Here is a 17,934-nt window from a genome sequence, read left to right as displayed (position 1 = left end):
TATCATAAAATAGTGTTAGAACAAAATATAGTATTTTTTTCAACAAAGATAATGTCTTAACATTTATTTATATATAAAAAAAATTATTATCACTTCACTCTATTATTAGTCCTATATGACAATCATTTTGCCAAAACTTATTAAATTTAAATTTCATATAAAAAATAATTTTTTTTTGTGTCCTTAAACTTTACTAATTGTCATAAAATATTTAAAAAAATACTACTAGACAATATATTTTAAAAGTTTAAGGTTGAAGCAAAAAAAAAAAAATTCAGTTTACCCCTTCACATTTGCATGTAATGTAATGTAATTTTTGTTCTCCCATTTTTTAATTTATCTTCAAATGTCCTATAAATACCAATTTAATCCTCTTTTACCCAATATTTAGTTCTCTATATATGAATTTTTTCCTAAATTTTGTATCAGTAATCAAATATTACATGAATGATAAAGTTGTTTATAAGTTTTTCTTTGATTTTTTTTATTTAACTATTAAAATGCCCTAAAGCATATGTTATTAGAAAAATAATAGAAATTAATCACGCAAACATGTGTTGACTTATATTAGTGGTTGAGTAAAATGAATTCAAAACATGAAAAATTCTACACTGATAATAAGTTTATTGAAACTCATCAATATAAATAATATACCTTAGAAGTTTTATGAGTTTGCTAATATATATATATATATATATTGATATAAAAAAATTGATAATTATAAAATAATAAAGTTAGGTGGTAATCTACCACTTCTTATTTTTTCTTGTCTAGTATAAAGTACATTATAAACTTATAGTTTTTTTAAAAAAAATTACATGAATGAATAGCCAAATAAAAAATATAATAACATTGTAAATTCTTTAAGTTTTTCCAATTTGTAAAAATGTAGTTGAGAGAGATGAGGATAGTAATTGTAGAAAGTATAAGCATAGGAGTGAAATGTTTAAGTAATATGAGATTCGATGATGAGTAAAGTAACTCATACTCTTATATATTATTGAATATGCTCACACATTTTTCATGTGGGACACACTAACACACACTACTACAAAAAAGGCTATTTGCGTCAAATTTTATCTGCCACAATTGAGTTTTTGCGTCAATTTTATATGTGACGCAAAATCTTATGACACAAATCAGGCTGACATTTGCGTCAGTGGGAAACTGTCACAAATCTGGCATTTGTGACAGTTCTCCACTGACGCAAATGTTATACTAAAAAAATAAAAATAAAAATGTTATGAACCCCGACCAGTGTACCTAGCCCCCAACCACCCCATGCGACCCCAGCCCCCTTGTACCCAGTCCCTAACCAGCCACCTCTCAACCCCCGCGACCCTAGCCACCCCCCACGACCTAGCCACATACATGACCCCTGCGAACTCATTCAAAGAAAAAATCAAGAGGAAGGTTTGTGAATTTTGGTTTTTCAAACAATATAATCTTCAAAATCAGAAATTTATACAAAAAATTAAAAAAAAAAAAACTACTTATAAGGTTCATAAACATATTATATTCATCAATTTAACCTTAAAATAAAAAACAATAAAAAAACTCACCAAAATGGGTCTAGGAAGTCGGAGGCGTCGCTGGTTCTTGGGAGAAAACCTAAGTTTTGAATTTGGGAGAATGAGGGGCTCGGGGTCGATGGCTGAGATTTAATACTGGGCACACCGTTTGCGTCAGTTGTCCACTGACGCAAACAGTGCGTTAACGGCGTCAGTTGGCCACTGACGCAAACTTTGCCAATTAACAACGTCAGTGTTATCATTGACGCAAATGCCCCTGCATTTGTGGTAGTGCTCAACTGTCACAAATGCTAATTCTCAGTCAACGGCGTCAATCAACTGCGTTGACTGATGCGTTTGACGGACACAAAATGAGTATTTTGATGTAGTGACAATTCTTAATACTTTTCCAATTGTTATCTTTTTTAATATCCAATAGGTACATTATTAAAAGAGGTTTATTTTTAATTAATTTATCTTCCTTACTGTTTAATTGATTATATAATCAAACAATAAATTACATAATCAACTTTATTAAGTATGTAATTAATGGTGAATAACTTTATTTTTTTTTCTTTCAATTAATGTAAACAATTGAGTAAAAACAAAATCAAGTTTGTGGTCAAATTCATAATAAAAGAAAAGTTTCAAGGTAAAATTGAAGTAATTTTATCATTTATGTAAACATTTGATGATATAGATAAAAAGTTTAAGGATAATTAAGAAAAAAAACTAGTTAGAAGTAAAAGAAAAATAATTTTATCATTTAGAAATAATTTGAAGATAAATTCAAAATAAGATCAAGACAAAATATACTACATACAAACAAGTTAACTAATCGTTCTAAATTTAACAATGGATAAACTTTTTATATGAGTGTGTTTTTCCAGTCCTATTCGTTTTGATTGTGAATCAATTCAAAAATTAATGAACTAAATAAAGAAAGATAAGTTTGGATATGTGTTAATCAATTACTCTTTAGTTAATAGAACTTATTTTAATAATCAAAGCTACAATTATCCACACCACATATGATTAGGATATCATTATTATTTTCATTGACTCAATTGTTAAAAAATTAATTAATTAGCTTTGGTCTCATAATGGTGCCAACCTTTAATAAATCTCTTCTTATCCAAAGCAATGGATCAACTCAATCTTGGCTCGTGGGGCTCCCACCAAGAAATTTGGATCACATTTTTTTTTTTTTTTTTTGGTATAAATGTAAGATAAACCACTAGTATATATCTTAAGATTTCTTGTTAAACGAACTTGGTCATATGCTTTGGTAGATAGACTATACTAGATGATTCGCATTTTCTTAATTTTTAAATACTAAATCTTTTGATATAAGTTAAATTTAGCAAAATATAAATAAATATGCTCTTGTCCATCCTAATATAGCAGAATTATTAGTGAATGGATTATACAATTATAAAAAGATAGAAGGATTTTTTTTAGAAAATTTTGCCTGTTCTTACAAAAATACTATGAGGCTATATTTTTATCTTTTTTACCATTCTTAATTAACGTATACACCTTTATATAAGTTTAAATATTACATAAATATTATTTGTACACTCCCCACTATCTTTACTTAGGTCATCATCATTATTAAATTTTTTTATTTATTTCTTATTTCTAACACTTATTTTCCTACCCACATTTCATAATTTTTTTTCTTTGGCGATGAATGACCCTTTTTTTTATTCTTATATCTCAAACAAAAGACAAATGCAAATAACTAAAATATGTTTATATCATTTTATCTAACATCTTAATATATATATTAAAAAAATCAGTTGCAATAAATATTTATTATGACACAAACATAAAATAGCCACACAATTTAATGAAAGTAAAAGATGACAAAACATGCAATAACTGACAAGTGATAAGCTTTTGACACCCTACCCACTTGATCTTCTTACACATTTAATTTTTTTTTGTCTTTTTCTTTTTCGGCATGTTAACCAATACACAATACCCATTTTACCTTTTATTCATCTTCACCATATCACTTTCTATTCATTTTCTCCATTTTTTTTTTTTTTTCCAGAGATCAATAAATTTTTTTGATCTTATATACTGCATAATGGTTACTGCTTGGTCAAGATTTGGTTCTACCTCTCCATTTTGCAAATAAAGCTCTGACTCTCGTGTTGTTGCTTTTAAGTTTATGTTATGTGTTTGTTAGTTTTCTTAATGTTATTTTTATGAAGATTACCTTGTGTTTTTTACTATTTTTTTGTTTACTTTTTGATGTTGTTTAATTGTTGTTTTCATTTGAGCGTATCAATATCATTTTTTATATTCTAAAAATATATTTCTTTTCATATGTATTCATATTATTGTTTAGTTGCATTAAACCTTTAAGTTTTTTTAAGGTTGAAAATGATAAAAAAAAAGGTGATCCTACTTTTAAGAAACATTTTATTCATTTTTAGATGGGATAAGCTAAGATGTTGATGATCCACTGCTCTTTTTTTTTTTTTTTTTTGTTATTGGTGCCCAACACCTCACTCTCAATCTCTTTCTTTCATTCCTTCTTCTTCTTTAAATTTTTACGAAAACGTTGTCTTGTGGTTGATTTTGTGTTGATCTTGTGTAACCTATACATTTTTTGTATTAGGCCATAGTTGTTATGGTGTTTATTCGAGATCGGTCTTGTGGGTTGCTTTTCATATTTATGAATTTTCATTTTATGTGTCATGTTCTTGTGTCACTGTTGACTTTCTAAATGTGAAAAAATGGATGGTTGATTGTGTTTCCTTATTTAAGGGATACCTTGTGTAAATTGGTTCTTTCAATTTTAGTTGCATGTGAAAAAGGATACTATCGTCATCTACTATTTTCAGTATTATTTCACTTGATACTATATCTGAATGGTCGTTGTTTCTGAGTTTCATTTTCGTTGTTGATACAATTTCTCAATAAGGCTTTCATATTTGCAATCCTTCGGTATAAATACTTCACTTGCTTCGAAATCAACGTAATTCTTTTTTATCATCCTGTGTTCATTGCTTTGTACCATAATTCGTATTAGATTTCATTCTCTAAAAGGTACATAATCTCAGTTAAAAAAAAACATTACAGTATTTTCGGTGGCAATTATACACTTTATATCTCAGGTTCAGTAACATATACACAAAAACAACCCGACAACAACACAAAATAAACGTTTTGATAAATATAAATTACAAAATAATCTCTCTATTTTCACTATATTTTCTATCTCATCTAATTTATTAGAAGTTTTTTATTTTTTTTTCCATCTTTGCTTCCAAATCTTACTGAAAAGTAGTTTTTTATTTTTTTTTCGGGTTGAATTTTCATTGATAGCTTGATGGTGATCGAATATGGTGATTTTCCAATTGTTGACCACCAGTGTTTTTTTTTAACTTTAATGGTTGATTTCACGTTGTTGCTAATCGTCGTTTATTGCAATTTGAGGAACACGTTGTCGTTTGAGAATTTGCTTACCCTTGTTGCATCGAAATCTTCTTGTAGATTTTATTATTGTTTTTTTTCTAAAGCTTGATCGTTGGCGTTCATGGAGATCTTCTGTTGATCTTCTCTTGCTGACGTTCATGGAGATCCTCCCTCGCTGGTTGCTGCCATGACTGATTACCAACGCAAAGCATCTAACATGTGTGCATGAGTTTGTAGCATTTTAACATACTTTTGTAAAATAAATGAGTGTTTTCATATAAATGTTTAAATTGTCCTGTGGTAGTATAAATGTTAATATTCTGAAGAATTTGTCTATTCTAGAAAAAAATCCCCTTTATTTTAAGGGGAAAGTTAGATTGAAGGATTTAAATGGGCTATTTTTCTTGATAAAAAAAAATCAAATAATTAAAATAAAATAAATTAAATTAAATTAACAATTGAGGCTTAAGCCATGTAGCTACGTGCCTTGCTTGTATAAATCTAAATCTATGCTTTTAAAATCACTGGAAAACTTTCTAATAAAACACAATGTTTTTTTTTTAAATTAATGATTTTAAAAACAAAATAATTAATGAATATAGAGTTTTATTGATGTTACACCCCAAATCTCAAGATATAAAAGCAGCCTCAAAACGTAGGCTCGCAAATGCGGAGATCAAATATATATGGGGTGTTCGACATCATGATTAATTATGCAAATAGTTAATCATCGAGACATTTGGTTGTCTTATCTCAATAGTGTGAGACCGAGACATTTGGCTTCTCGTGGGTTGGGTACCTCTATGCCCCCTAGAGGTCTCCCCATTCCCATGTTTTCGCATTGCTCGCCTTTCCCTATCACCCTGAGTCAGTTGCGTGTTTCTCCGAGTTGGTGAGGGATATCTTATCGGCGACGATGGGTGTCTTATAGGTGATGGTGGCTGCCATCCATTACGGGGCCTAGAAGGTCACGAGTTTTTCTGTGCTGGTTCAAGAACATTCTGCGTGTTACCAGAATTTAGGGTCCTAGCCTCCGTGGGGGCACGGTTATTCCCAATCTCGGCCGGTACCTCAGCAGTGGAGTTGGCAGGAGCTCCAGCCCGGGTACTTCTCCAGGGCCTTGGGGGAGCAGGTTGTTCTGCAAGTAGTGGAGGTTGCTCCGTTCTTCGTATGGCAGTGTTTTTGCGAGGTCGCCCACGAGGCCTGCGTGGTGGAACATGAACATCTCACAGAGGTGGAGCTTGGGCCTCGGGTGGAGGCGGGGGCTGAGCCGCTTGCGCCTCAGCAACCAATCTGGCCATCTCCTCGTTATGTTTCTTGGCCTCCGCCAATTGCTTTCGCAGCTGACTGTTTTTAAGCTCCACAATTGGGACATATCGTTCAGGGTTGTAGTACATGTCCTCGTCGTCCCTGGGGGCCGGTGGTGCTGGTGGTCCTCGAGAGTTAGAGGAACTACTCCTCTCATCAGGATCTGAATTCATCATAGGCTGCTTCCCAGGGCGTCGGGGGTAGTCTGCTTCTTCTAAGATTTCCTCCTCAGGAATATTAGGATCATTCGCGGCCATAGTTGATTCAGGGAGGCTTCTTCGACTGAATAGACTCACGTACATACTGCTTAATGCTCTCAATGAAAGCACCAAATTGTTGACGCTGTTTTTCGTCAACTTAAATCGTTCAGAAATTAAACAACGTTTACTATGAAGCGAATGACTAATGCAGAAAGACAATAGGGTTTTTACGTGGTTCAGCAGTTAACTCTGCCTAGTCTACGAGTCTATGTTATTAAGGCTTAAAGATTTCTGGAAACTCTTCAGAGATGAATTACCCAGAAATTATTCTCCAGCCCAAAAGAAATCGATCATTTACAAGTGGTCATTCCTCCTCTATTTATAGGGGAGGTTACAGAGTTCATTCCCACGTATTTTGGGAATATATTCTGTATATCAATTTAAATAATGACATTAAATACAATATCTCCTACATATATGGAAACGTCCCATAGGAATCGGGAACGGATAACAGACTATATAATATCCCTTAAATGTTGGGATTATACAACAATAAATATGTTCACACGTAACGGGCTATCCCAGATGACTCATCGGTTCTTCGAGATCAGCGATCGACCCTGTGGCTGTTGAGACTTATGGTATTGCTACGAGCTTGCCATCCTACTTCAGGACATGCTCGGAGTAGATTGACACTATCAAAGCCATCATACTCAAGCTTGCACTTCCCAAGCTCGGACTGTTTAATCCGAAGGCAATCGATAACGGATATATCCCAATGTCATGTCATTTCGAACTCAGATAGCATCCCGAGGTTACACATCTTCGAGGTCGTTATTTTACTTCGGAGATCTTACAGCTGGACCATACAACGTTTTCATACATTTCGAGCTCACACTTGATGAGTCCAGTTTTCGAGGTCATAACCTCTGGTCTCGAAATCTGGGTGTAACAGTTTGCCCCCTCAAAAGTATTAGTTCGAATCCTATGAAAATGAAACTTTTGAACTACTCCTCTTGGAAAATGTACCATAAAAAACACTTGAGTGTGGACACGCGTCAACCGGGTATTGATCAATCGAAGTACTTGAGTACCTTGGAAACCTGCCCACGTCTATCCACCTGCCACTCTTTATGGTACTATCAACTCACAGGTCCCTGGTCATTAGATCTGATACAGAATCTGGCCAATGGCCTAGATAAATTCGACTTTTTACACTCCCATGGGTTTACAAATGTCTCCACTCGTCATCCCCATTTTATTTTTACGTTCAAGCCTTTGCAGAGAGAAAAGAAGAAAAAACCAGAGAATATTGCCTAGTTCTTGCATGTTCTCCAAGCCACGAAAATAGAACAACGTTCACCTCTTCGACTCTGTGAGATTGTTTTTTGCAACCACTTATTCAATCATCAATCTCTCTGTTTCCACCGATCGCATTGTGTAAGTTTTCTGTTCATAGCTTCGTATGCTCGTATATTTTTCATGCATGTTTATATTGTTGCACTGTCTGTTCCCTTGCTAGTTTTGCACATTAGAATGTTTCAGTACATACTAGTCTTAAGTTCTGATATTCTGGGTTCCAAGCCTAGTCCATGCGTAGAAGACCCAGATATGGCTCTTTTACTGGATTTTTTGAATTTTGAATGGCATATCTTGTACACCAAGATATCGAGTATAAAATTAGGGTTTTATAAAATGCATGTTTCCCAAAAATTCCACTCTTTGGGTAACTGCCAACTTTTTCCCTGAAATATTGGGATCTTCAATAATAAATCCACCTTCCTTTCCTTCAGTAGAATACACGCTCCAAGAGACTGGCCTCGTCCTTTGGATCGAGTTTACCTTGTAGCCTCGATCATTCGAGCTTAGGTTTTCATTATTTCTTGTTCGCTTGGCCCTCACCCTTTTACTCTCTTGCTAGATGCCTCAAAACTAGGGAAAGTGGTGGAGGTCAAAGCTCGCGATTCCTTATTCACTAGTAACTCCGAGCCCGGAGTCCCCTTTTACTCGGAACCAGTGTTTGATTCGGGAGCACAAACTGAGGTGTGAGCAAGAAGACATCCGAGATCACTTTCGACGTCAGATAGACGAGGTCGAAGAAGGAAAAAGGAAAAAAATAAGGGTTGCCATCTACCCGGATCAGGATCCCGAGCCTAGACCGATTCCCCTATACTCTATGCTCAAAGTGATAGTTGCCTTTAGGCCAGGTGATCTCCAATTCTTACTGAAGGGGAACCTTCGACCTCACAACCAACCTCCGTCCCCACCTTGAAGAGGGAATTTTTCAAGGCCGAGCATTATTGGAGCTCGATCTCTTCACTAGGGTAGATCTCTGACATTCTGGCCCTCCACAATATCAGATTTTCAGGCTCGCTGAGGTGTCGAGCTCTGGCCTCCCACGAGCAAAGTTGCCACGCGCCGAGAGATGGGAATCCTGACAGCAAGCTAAGATACGCAGCTTGGAGCCAGGAACATATGAAGGCAGGGGTTGTACTGCCCTTGAAGTCCTTTTTCAAGGACTTCTTGGATTTCGTCGGGCTGGCTCCCTTCCAGCTCAACACCAATTCTTACAGGGTTTTGTCCACCCCGAGATCGCTATATCACAAGCTAGGGTGGGAAGTACCTTCTCCAAAGGAGATCTTGTATCTCTTTTGCTTAAAAAGTAATCCCTCTCGAGCTCAAGGTGGGGATGGCTTCTACTACCTCTCGAGCTATCCCAAGGAGAAGAAGGTCTTTGAGGATCTCCCCAACCATCCCCCAGATTTCAAGAAGGCTTTCTTCTTGAAAGATGGCCTAGGTCCTTCTAGATACTATTCGTTCAGACGAATTCGTAAGTAATCAAAAAAAAATTCTTCTTTTTGTGCTCAAGTTTTGTTTGAGCTTGCGCTTAGTAATAATATGTTCATTTTTCTAGCCAACTACCGTCGTCCCACCCACACCAAAGAGATGAGAGAGCACAAGGAGGCTCTGCTCCAACTTCCCTATGGCGGGAGGTCCCTCTCCTATCTCCTTCACGAAGACAAGCTTCGAGCCTGCGGCCTCCTGGAGAAGGATCAGTCCACATTTGACTGGTCCAACAAAATATATACCGAGTGGGAGCTTGTGCCTCTCCCAACTGCCAGCCTTCCTCCGAGGCGAAATGCTAAGCTGCCATCCCCAGCTCGACGTCGCAGGAGCCCGCAGTCGGGGAACGAGGCCAACGATGAAGCCTCGAGCTCGAGTGACAGAGGTACGGTCATCCTTAGCTCAGATTTGTGGTCTCCCTCACTACTTAAGCATAAGCCCGACAGATTAGTGTTGTGTAAGGATGACACGGACCATTTTTATGTATGGTATTGGGTAGATGAGAGGGTTCATAGGTTTAATAGTTGGCTTGGGAAGTATGACACCATGTATAGTTTGAATGAGGTATGGAACGGAATAGTCGTTCAATACGGGACAAACGACTATAGAGACCTTTTGAGGTTGACTTCAACTTATAGGGATGGTACTCCCCCCACTTCCTCTGAAGATGGGGGAATTACATGGTCACTGAGCACGAGCCCGGGGGAGAGTTCCAGTTAGGTTTCTCTCTACTTGTCTTTTTATTCTTTGCCTGTTTGCAGCATGCTAACTTGTTTTGTCTTGGAATATCTCATAATGTGGTGCAACTGTGCAGGTGACATGGATTCCGACCTCAACACTGTGCTTGCTAGAGGCGAAGGAGCCCAGAGGAGTAAGCGCCCGAGGGGGTCGCAGAAGTCTGACTAACCCGCCAAGGTCCTCAAGAGGACTGAGAAGACACCTCCTCCACCAGCTTCAGCTGCTGCGAGCCCAGCTGTGGATCCAACTCCTCAGGTCGAGGCGTCCACTACGGTCGTTCCTCCTGTGGTTCCTCCGACCCTGGTCCACTCCACTCTTGGTCCACCTCCGAAAAAGCCTTCGGCTTCCACAACACGCATGTTGTTGGTTTCCACTTACGTCGATGAGTACGTAATCGACAATGTTGCCGGATCCCATGGGGCTACACTCGACTCGAACATTCTATCTCAAGTGGGATAAAGCTTTAGTGGCTTTGACGCTCCTCATTGGCAGTTTTTGAACAGTGCTCGAGACTGCAACACACTTTATGAGAAGAGTATCGAGCTCACTGCTGCGGCAACTCCCCTTATCTCATTATTAGTTGTACTTGTACTTAGTTCATGTTCTAATTTGATTTCTTGGTGTGTCAGACTCTTGTTGTCTCTGCTCAACTTAATTATAAGTTGAATAATGAGATCCATTCGAGCAAGTCTTATGCCCAGGAGGCAAAGGATCTCCAACTCAGGCTTAGTGACGAGCTCAAGGCCACAAAGGCAAAGATGGAGGCTAAAGTAAAGGCCAAGACAGCCAAGCTCGAGAAGGTGAATGCCCGGCTCGCGGAGCTTGAGAAGATTAGTGCCAAGCTTGAGGAGGAGAAGGCGGCCACTTTCAATATTATGGAGGGCGAAAAGGCTCGTCTCCTTGCAGAGTTTAAGGAGAAAAAGGATATGGGCCAGTAATGCCGACCTCGATACCAGCTTCTTAGGCTTTTTCGAGGAAGAACTAGTGGCCAAGTGGCAAGCTCGGCTCGATGAGGAGGAGGCTGCTCGGGAGGAGGCAAAGAGAGCCAAGGAGGAAGCTGAGAAGGCTAAGGAGGATGCTCCTCCCTCCCAAATCTTTATCTGGGGCTGCATCCCTTCAAATTTTTTGTAATAGTGTTTTTTTTATCATCTGCTTTTTATGCCTTTGGGGCTAAGAAAATTTATAGCTCGTGAAAGAGCTATTTTCTTATAATATTTGACTTTACTTTAATATTTTTGCTTTACATTTCTTAGGTCGCAATTTATATTAAAGTGTCCTTATGTTTTTTTATTCATACAAACACGCGGGTGGATTTTTAAGCTCGAGCTTCAATGCATTCATGCATAGTTTGCACGATATATCCGTATCCGATCTCCTTATTTGTCAAGGTCGAAAGTTACTTTTACCATGCACCCAAAAGTACTTCTATGACGTGTAACGTAGGTGGTTTAGTTATATCTTGCTTTTTTAGTTACTTTTCCTCGTCCTTGGGTAGCTCCCCAAGGTTATGAGGTCCAAACCATTTTTTTGCAGGATATTGCAGCCTCGATCTCGACTTAGTTTGAAGTAGGTTGTGCTCCAACTTATTGTTGATTAGTTTTAGTTGATTCGTTCCAAACCTATTCAGGTCATGTTTGGTTTGTAATCCACACACTTATATTCTTGATCTAGTTATAACTAGATCGCGTATTTGGTTACATCCAAACACTTTTATTTTTCCATAATTTGGTTATATCCAAAACAACTTAGCTCACGTATTTGGTTATATCCAAACCCTTTATTTTTAATAATTTGGCTATTTCCAAATTATCTTAGCTCGTGTATTTGGTTATATCCAAACACTTTTATTTTTAATAATTTTGTTATCTCTAAACTGTCTTAGCTCGCGTATTTGGTCATATCCAAACACTTTATTTTTAATAAAATATGCTATTTCATTCTTTTCAAGCTGATGGTATATGTACCACTAATGCCCCCTTAATATCCTATAAGTGTGACCATAGGTTATTAAATTAAGAGAGTTTGCAAAAAATACAGCATATTGAAACGAAATCGAACTTTATTTGAATAATTTATTAATAGGAACATAGCATAGATAAATAAGTATTCTTACAGGTGACATCATTCCTACACTATTGATCGTAAGGTCATAGATGTTCGCCATTCCATGCTCGTGGTACCAAACTCCCGTTCAATCTTGCCAACTTGTAGACGCCGGGTCGGATAACTGATTCGATCTGATAAGGTCCTTCCCAATTAGGCCCGAGCACGCCAGCAGCTAGATCCTGTGTTGCCAAGAACACACGCCTAAGCACCAAATCTTCCACGCTGAATTTTCTATCTCGAACACTTTTATTGAAATACTAGGTAGCTCGCTGTTGGTATGCAACATTTTTTTAGCTGAACCTCGTCCCTTCTTTCTTCAATCAGGTCCAGACTTACTTCGAGCTAGAATTGGTTCGAGGCTTGGTCATAAGCGTGGGCACGAATTGTGGGTATTTCGACCTCGATTGGCAATATAGCCTCGCATCCATATGCCAGGGAAAAGAGGGTGTGTCCCGTTGAAGTACGAGTTGTGGTTTGATATGCCCACAAAACCTGGGGCAATTCTTCGGGCCATTTCCCCTTTGCTTCTTCCAAATTTTTCTTCAGAGAAATTTTTAGGGTTTTGTTTACAGCTTTGACCTGGGCATTCGCTTGGGGATGGGCCACAGAGGAGAAGCTTTTTATTATCCCATTTTTCTTGCAAAAGTTGGTAAACAAATCGCTATCGAATTAAGTACCGTTATCGGACACAATCTTCCTTGGCATTCCGTATCAGCATATAATGTTCTTTACCACGAAGTCCAAGAATTTTTTCGAGGTAATTGTCGCTAGAGGCTCAGCCTCGGTCCACTTCGTAAAGTAATCTATTGCGACTACTGCGTATTTGACTCCGCCTTTTCCAGTTGGCAGTGAGCCTATAAGGTCGATTCCCCAGACTGCAAATGACCATGGGGAGGTCATCATAATTAGCTCGGAAGGTGGAGCTCGAGGTTGTGGCGAATCGTTGACACTTGTTGCATTTCTTGACAAAATTAAACGAATCTGCTTTGATGGTAGGCCAGAAGTATCCTTGGCGTATGATTTTCTTGGATAGGTTATGTCCCCCAGTGTGGTCTCCGCAGAATCTATCATGAATTTCTTCCATGATTTTCTTAGCCACGGGTGGAGTCACACATCGGAGTAATGGCATAGAGTATCCTCTTCTATATAGCCTTCCATCCATGATGGTGTACCTAGGGATCTGATACATCAATTTTCGAGCCTTGGTCCGTTCTTCTAGGAGAATGTCGGTCTCAAGGTACCTAATTATCGGGGTCATCCAAGTCGCCTCGGAGTTTATCATACATACATCTTCCTGTTCAGCCTCGCTTATACTGGGTGTCAATAGATGTTCGATTGGCACGACATTCCGTTCATCAACCTCGGTGGACATGGCGAGCCTGGCTAAGGCGTCTGCATTCGAATTTTTCTATCAGGGAACCTGTTCTATTGTGTAAAATTCGAATTGCTCGAGGGCTGCCTTCACTTTTTCTAAATATGCAGCTATTCTCATCCCGCGAGCCTGGTATTCCCCTAAGATTTGGTTGACCACCAACTGGGAGTTGCTGTAGCAATGTACAGCCTTAGCCTTGAGTTTCTTGACTATTCGAAGTCCTGCTAGTAGAGCTTCGTATTCCGCCTCGTTATTTGACGCTTCGAAGTCAAATCTCAAAGCAGAGTGAAATCGACTTCCTACTGGGGTGATCAGTATTATTCCTGCCCCGGACCCATTTTCGTTGGAAGACCCATCAATATAAAGTTTCAACAGTTCACAGACTGGGGTTATAACTTCATCGTTGGTCACTCCAGTGCATTCCATTATGAAGTCTGCCAGGACCTGTCCTCTTATGGTTGTCCTCGGATGATAGGTGATCTCGAATTATCCGAGTTCAATGACCCATTGCAGTAATCGGCCCGAGGCTTCTGGCTTGGACAAGACTTATCTTAGTGGTTGATCGGTCAGCACATGAATGGGATGCACCTGGAAATAGGGTCGGAGCTTTCGAGATGAGTGAATTAGGCTGAGAGTCAGCTTCTCCATTAAGGGGTATCTTGATTCTGCCCCTAGTAACCTTTTGCTGACATAGTATACAAGCTTCTGCACCTTCTGTTCTTCTCGGATGAGCACGACGCTAATGGCGTGCTCGGTCGTAGCAAGATATAGGTACAAAAATTCCCCCGTGATGGGTTTCGACAAGATGGGAGGCTCTGCGAGGTGCTTCTTGAGCTCCTGAAAAGCTAACTCGCATTCTTCTGTCCACTCAAATTTTTTGCCTCCCCTCAAAAGGTTGGAAAATGGAAGACAACGGCCTGTAGATTTTGAGATAAACCTACTTAGTGCTGCCATCCGCCCAATCAAACTTTGGACATCCTTATGCTTTCAAGGTGAGGGCATATCAATTAAAGCTTGGATCTTGTCCGGATTAGCTTCTATTCCTCGTGCGTTTACAATGAAGCCTAGGAACTTTCCTGACGATACTCTGAAAGAGCACTTCTGGGGGTTGAGTTTCATGTCATACTTCCGTAACACGACAAAGCACTCGTCAAGGTCGTCCACATGGTTACTGTTATGTTTAGATTTAGCCAACATAAACTTCCATGTTATTACCTATCTGCTCGGAGAACATCATGTTTACGAGCCGTTGGTAAGTGGCTCCAGCATTCTTTAGTCCGAACGGCATGACATTGTAGCAATACAGTCCTTTGTCTGTCACAAAACTCGTATGCTCTTGGTCTGGGGCATGCATGGCGATCTGGTTATATCTAGAATAAGTGTCCATGAATGACATAAGTCCATGCCCAGCTGTGGCATCTACGATGTTGTCGATTCGAGGTAGGGGAAGCAGTCCTTTGGACAGACCTTATTGAGGTATGAGTACTCAATACAGGTCTGTCATGTCCCGTTAGGCTTCGGGACGAGCACCGGGTTGGCGACCCAATCGGGGTAGAAAGAATCTCGAATGAATCGGTTTGCCTTCAACTTGTCGACCTCTTCTTTTAGGGCCTTCTTCCTGTCGTCATCTAGGAGTCTTCACTTTTGCTGCTTCGGGGGAAAGCTTTTGTCAATATTTAGAGTGTGGCTTACCACATTCTGATTTATCCCTACCATATCCGAATGTGACCATGCAAAAACATCCTAGTTCTTTTCCAAAAAGCAAATTAATTGCTACTTTGTTTCTTCTGGAAGGTATTTCCTTACCTTCATTGTTCTCGGGGGGTCTACTACTTCGAGCCTGACCTCTTCGAGCTCTTCTAATGGCTCGAGGTCAGCTCTTTCCTCTATTCTCGGATCAACTTCTTCGTCTATCTTGAAGGCTGTTCCATCCTTATTATGAATTATGACAAGTTTCTGTGGTCTTGTCTGTTTCTTTCCTCTAATGGAAATGCTATAGCATTCCCTTCCTGCGAGCTGGTCTCCTTTCAGTGTCCCGATGCCACTAGAAGTCGAGAACTTGATGGCCAAATGCCTTACAGACGAAACTGCCCCCAGCCCTACTAGGGTGGGTCTCTCGAGTAGTACATTGTAGGCCGATGGCAGATCTGCTACAACGAATTCCATCATCTTGGTTGCCGAGACCGGGTAGTCTCCCAAGGTTACAGGGAGTTCAATAGATCCCATGTAGGCAATCCCTTCTCCTGAAAATTCGTACAATGTCATTGCACAGGCCTTTAGGTCACGGAGCGTGAATCCCATCTTTTCTAAGGTGGCCTTATAGAGGATATTCATTGAGCTCTCATTATCAACCAGGACTCGGTGAACCCTCTTGTTCGCAAGCTGAAGGGTGATGACCAGCGGGTCATTGTGAGGAAACTGCACATGAGATGCGTCGTCCTCAGTAAAAGTTATAGGTTGAGATTCAACCCTCTGGTGTTTCAGAGCCTTGGGTTCGGGTTCGTAAAGGGACCCGTCACTGGGTTTTAGCTCATTCACGTATCTTTTTTGGGCGTTCTTGTCCGATCCTGCGAGATGAGGTCCCCCCGAGATGGTTACAACATATTCTCCATCAATCGGAGGGGGTCTCTTGTCTTCCCTTGCTCGGGAGTTATTATTTTGCGCAGGCGGTGGTGCAGCTACCCTCTGACTGGTAGAAGCCTGATTGGGATTTTGGTTTCTTACATACTGCCTAAAATATCCTCTCGAGATCAGGCCTTTAATCTCGTCTTTTAGGCCTGCATTCATCGGTTGTATGTCTGATATCTCTATGGAATCTGCAGTATTTACTAGAATCTCTCTTTGCTTTTTGGTTCCTCATGGGGTCCGGACACCTGAAAGGGACCTGGTTCTCATTAGCCAGGTAGATATTCTCCCGAGACTCATTCAACTCGATATACACTTTGTACATGGAGAAATATCTTTCCCTTTTCTTCTTCTTTCCCCCTTCCGCCTCGGGATTATTCCCTTCATTCTTCTTTCTTTTAGAAGGGTTATCCACAGGGGGTTTCGAGGTTGTAGGGTTTGCCGAGGTCGAGGCAGAGTTTACGTTTGTTGTCGTAGTTACGGGCTGAGAGGCCATATTCAACGCTGACCTCGCCTATTCTACATTAACAAACCTCTGAGCTCGTCGATTGAACTCGGTTAAGGACCTCACGGGTTTCCTCTGCATATCTTCCCAAAGAGGGCTTCCAGGCATTACCCCAGCTCGGACAGCCATTAGATGACTGCTGTCATCTACGTCATGAGCTCGGGCGACTTCCAAATTGAACCTTGTAAGGTAACTTTTCAATGTTTCATTCGGCTGTTGCCAGACATTGGTCAAGGCAGATGCCCCGGGCCTTATTCCAATCATGGCTCTGAATTGCTTCTTGAAATCTCTATATAATTGATCCCAAGAAGCAATTGAATGCCTCTTATATTTTTCGAACCAGTTTTTTGCTGGTCCTGTGAGCGAGGCTAGAAACAGCATGCATCTGAGCTCGTAGCCCACATTACTCGCTCTCATAATGGTATTGAACGTACTTAAGTGACTGTATGGATCGGAATTCCCATCAAACGGTGGGACATGAGAAATTCGGAATCCTTGAGGAAACGGGGTGCTGGAAATATGGAGGCGAAGGGTTCGAGTTCCTCGTCGAACTCTTCGTCCCAATCCCGACCTCGTTCATTTTGTAAGATCCTGAATGCACTTTCTAGTTCTTCGATCCTTTCCTGGACTGGATCCACGAGAGATCTGACTTTAAACTGGTTATCGTTGATCACAATTCCAGCTTCGCGCCTCCGTACAGGATTCTTGTGTCCATTTAGGTGATCCCTCAAGTCTGGGTTCGAGGGGTTACCATCACCCCGATTCTGGTTCAGGTGTTCCCGTAAATCTGGGTGATCCCTTCGATTCCCAGTAATTCTGCATCCCTGGTCATACATACTGACCGATCTAGTATCTCCTGAGCCTTCACTGATATGGCTCATCGCGCATTTATTTCGAGACGGGTTCCTTTCTGGTTGTCTTGTCTCAATAGTGTGAGACCAAGACATTTGGCTTCTCATGGGTTGGGTACCTCTATGCCCCCTAGCGATCTCCCCATTCCCATGTTTTCGCCTCGCTCGCCTTTCCCTACCACCCTGAGTCGGTTGCGTGTTTCTCCGAGTTGGTGAGGGATATCTTATCGGCGATGGTGGGTGTCTTATAGGTGATGGTGGCTGCCATCCATTACGGGGTCTAGAAGGTCCCGAGTTTTCCTGTGCTGGGTCAGGAACATTCTATGTGTTACCAGGATTTTGGGTCCGAGCCTCCGTAGGGGCACGGTTATTCCCAATCTCGGTCGGTACCTCAGCAGTGGAGTTGGCAGGAGCTCCTGCCCGAGTACTTCTCCGGGGCCTT

This window comes from Humulus lupulus, chromosome 9 (genome assembly GCF_963169125.1).
Source record: "Humulus lupulus chromosome 9, drHumLupu1.1, whole genome shotgun sequence".
Lineage (NCBI taxonomy): Eukaryota > Viridiplantae > Streptophyta > Magnoliopsida > Rosales > Cannabaceae > Humulus > Humulus lupulus.
Note: the sequence above shows the minus strand (reverse complement) of the source record.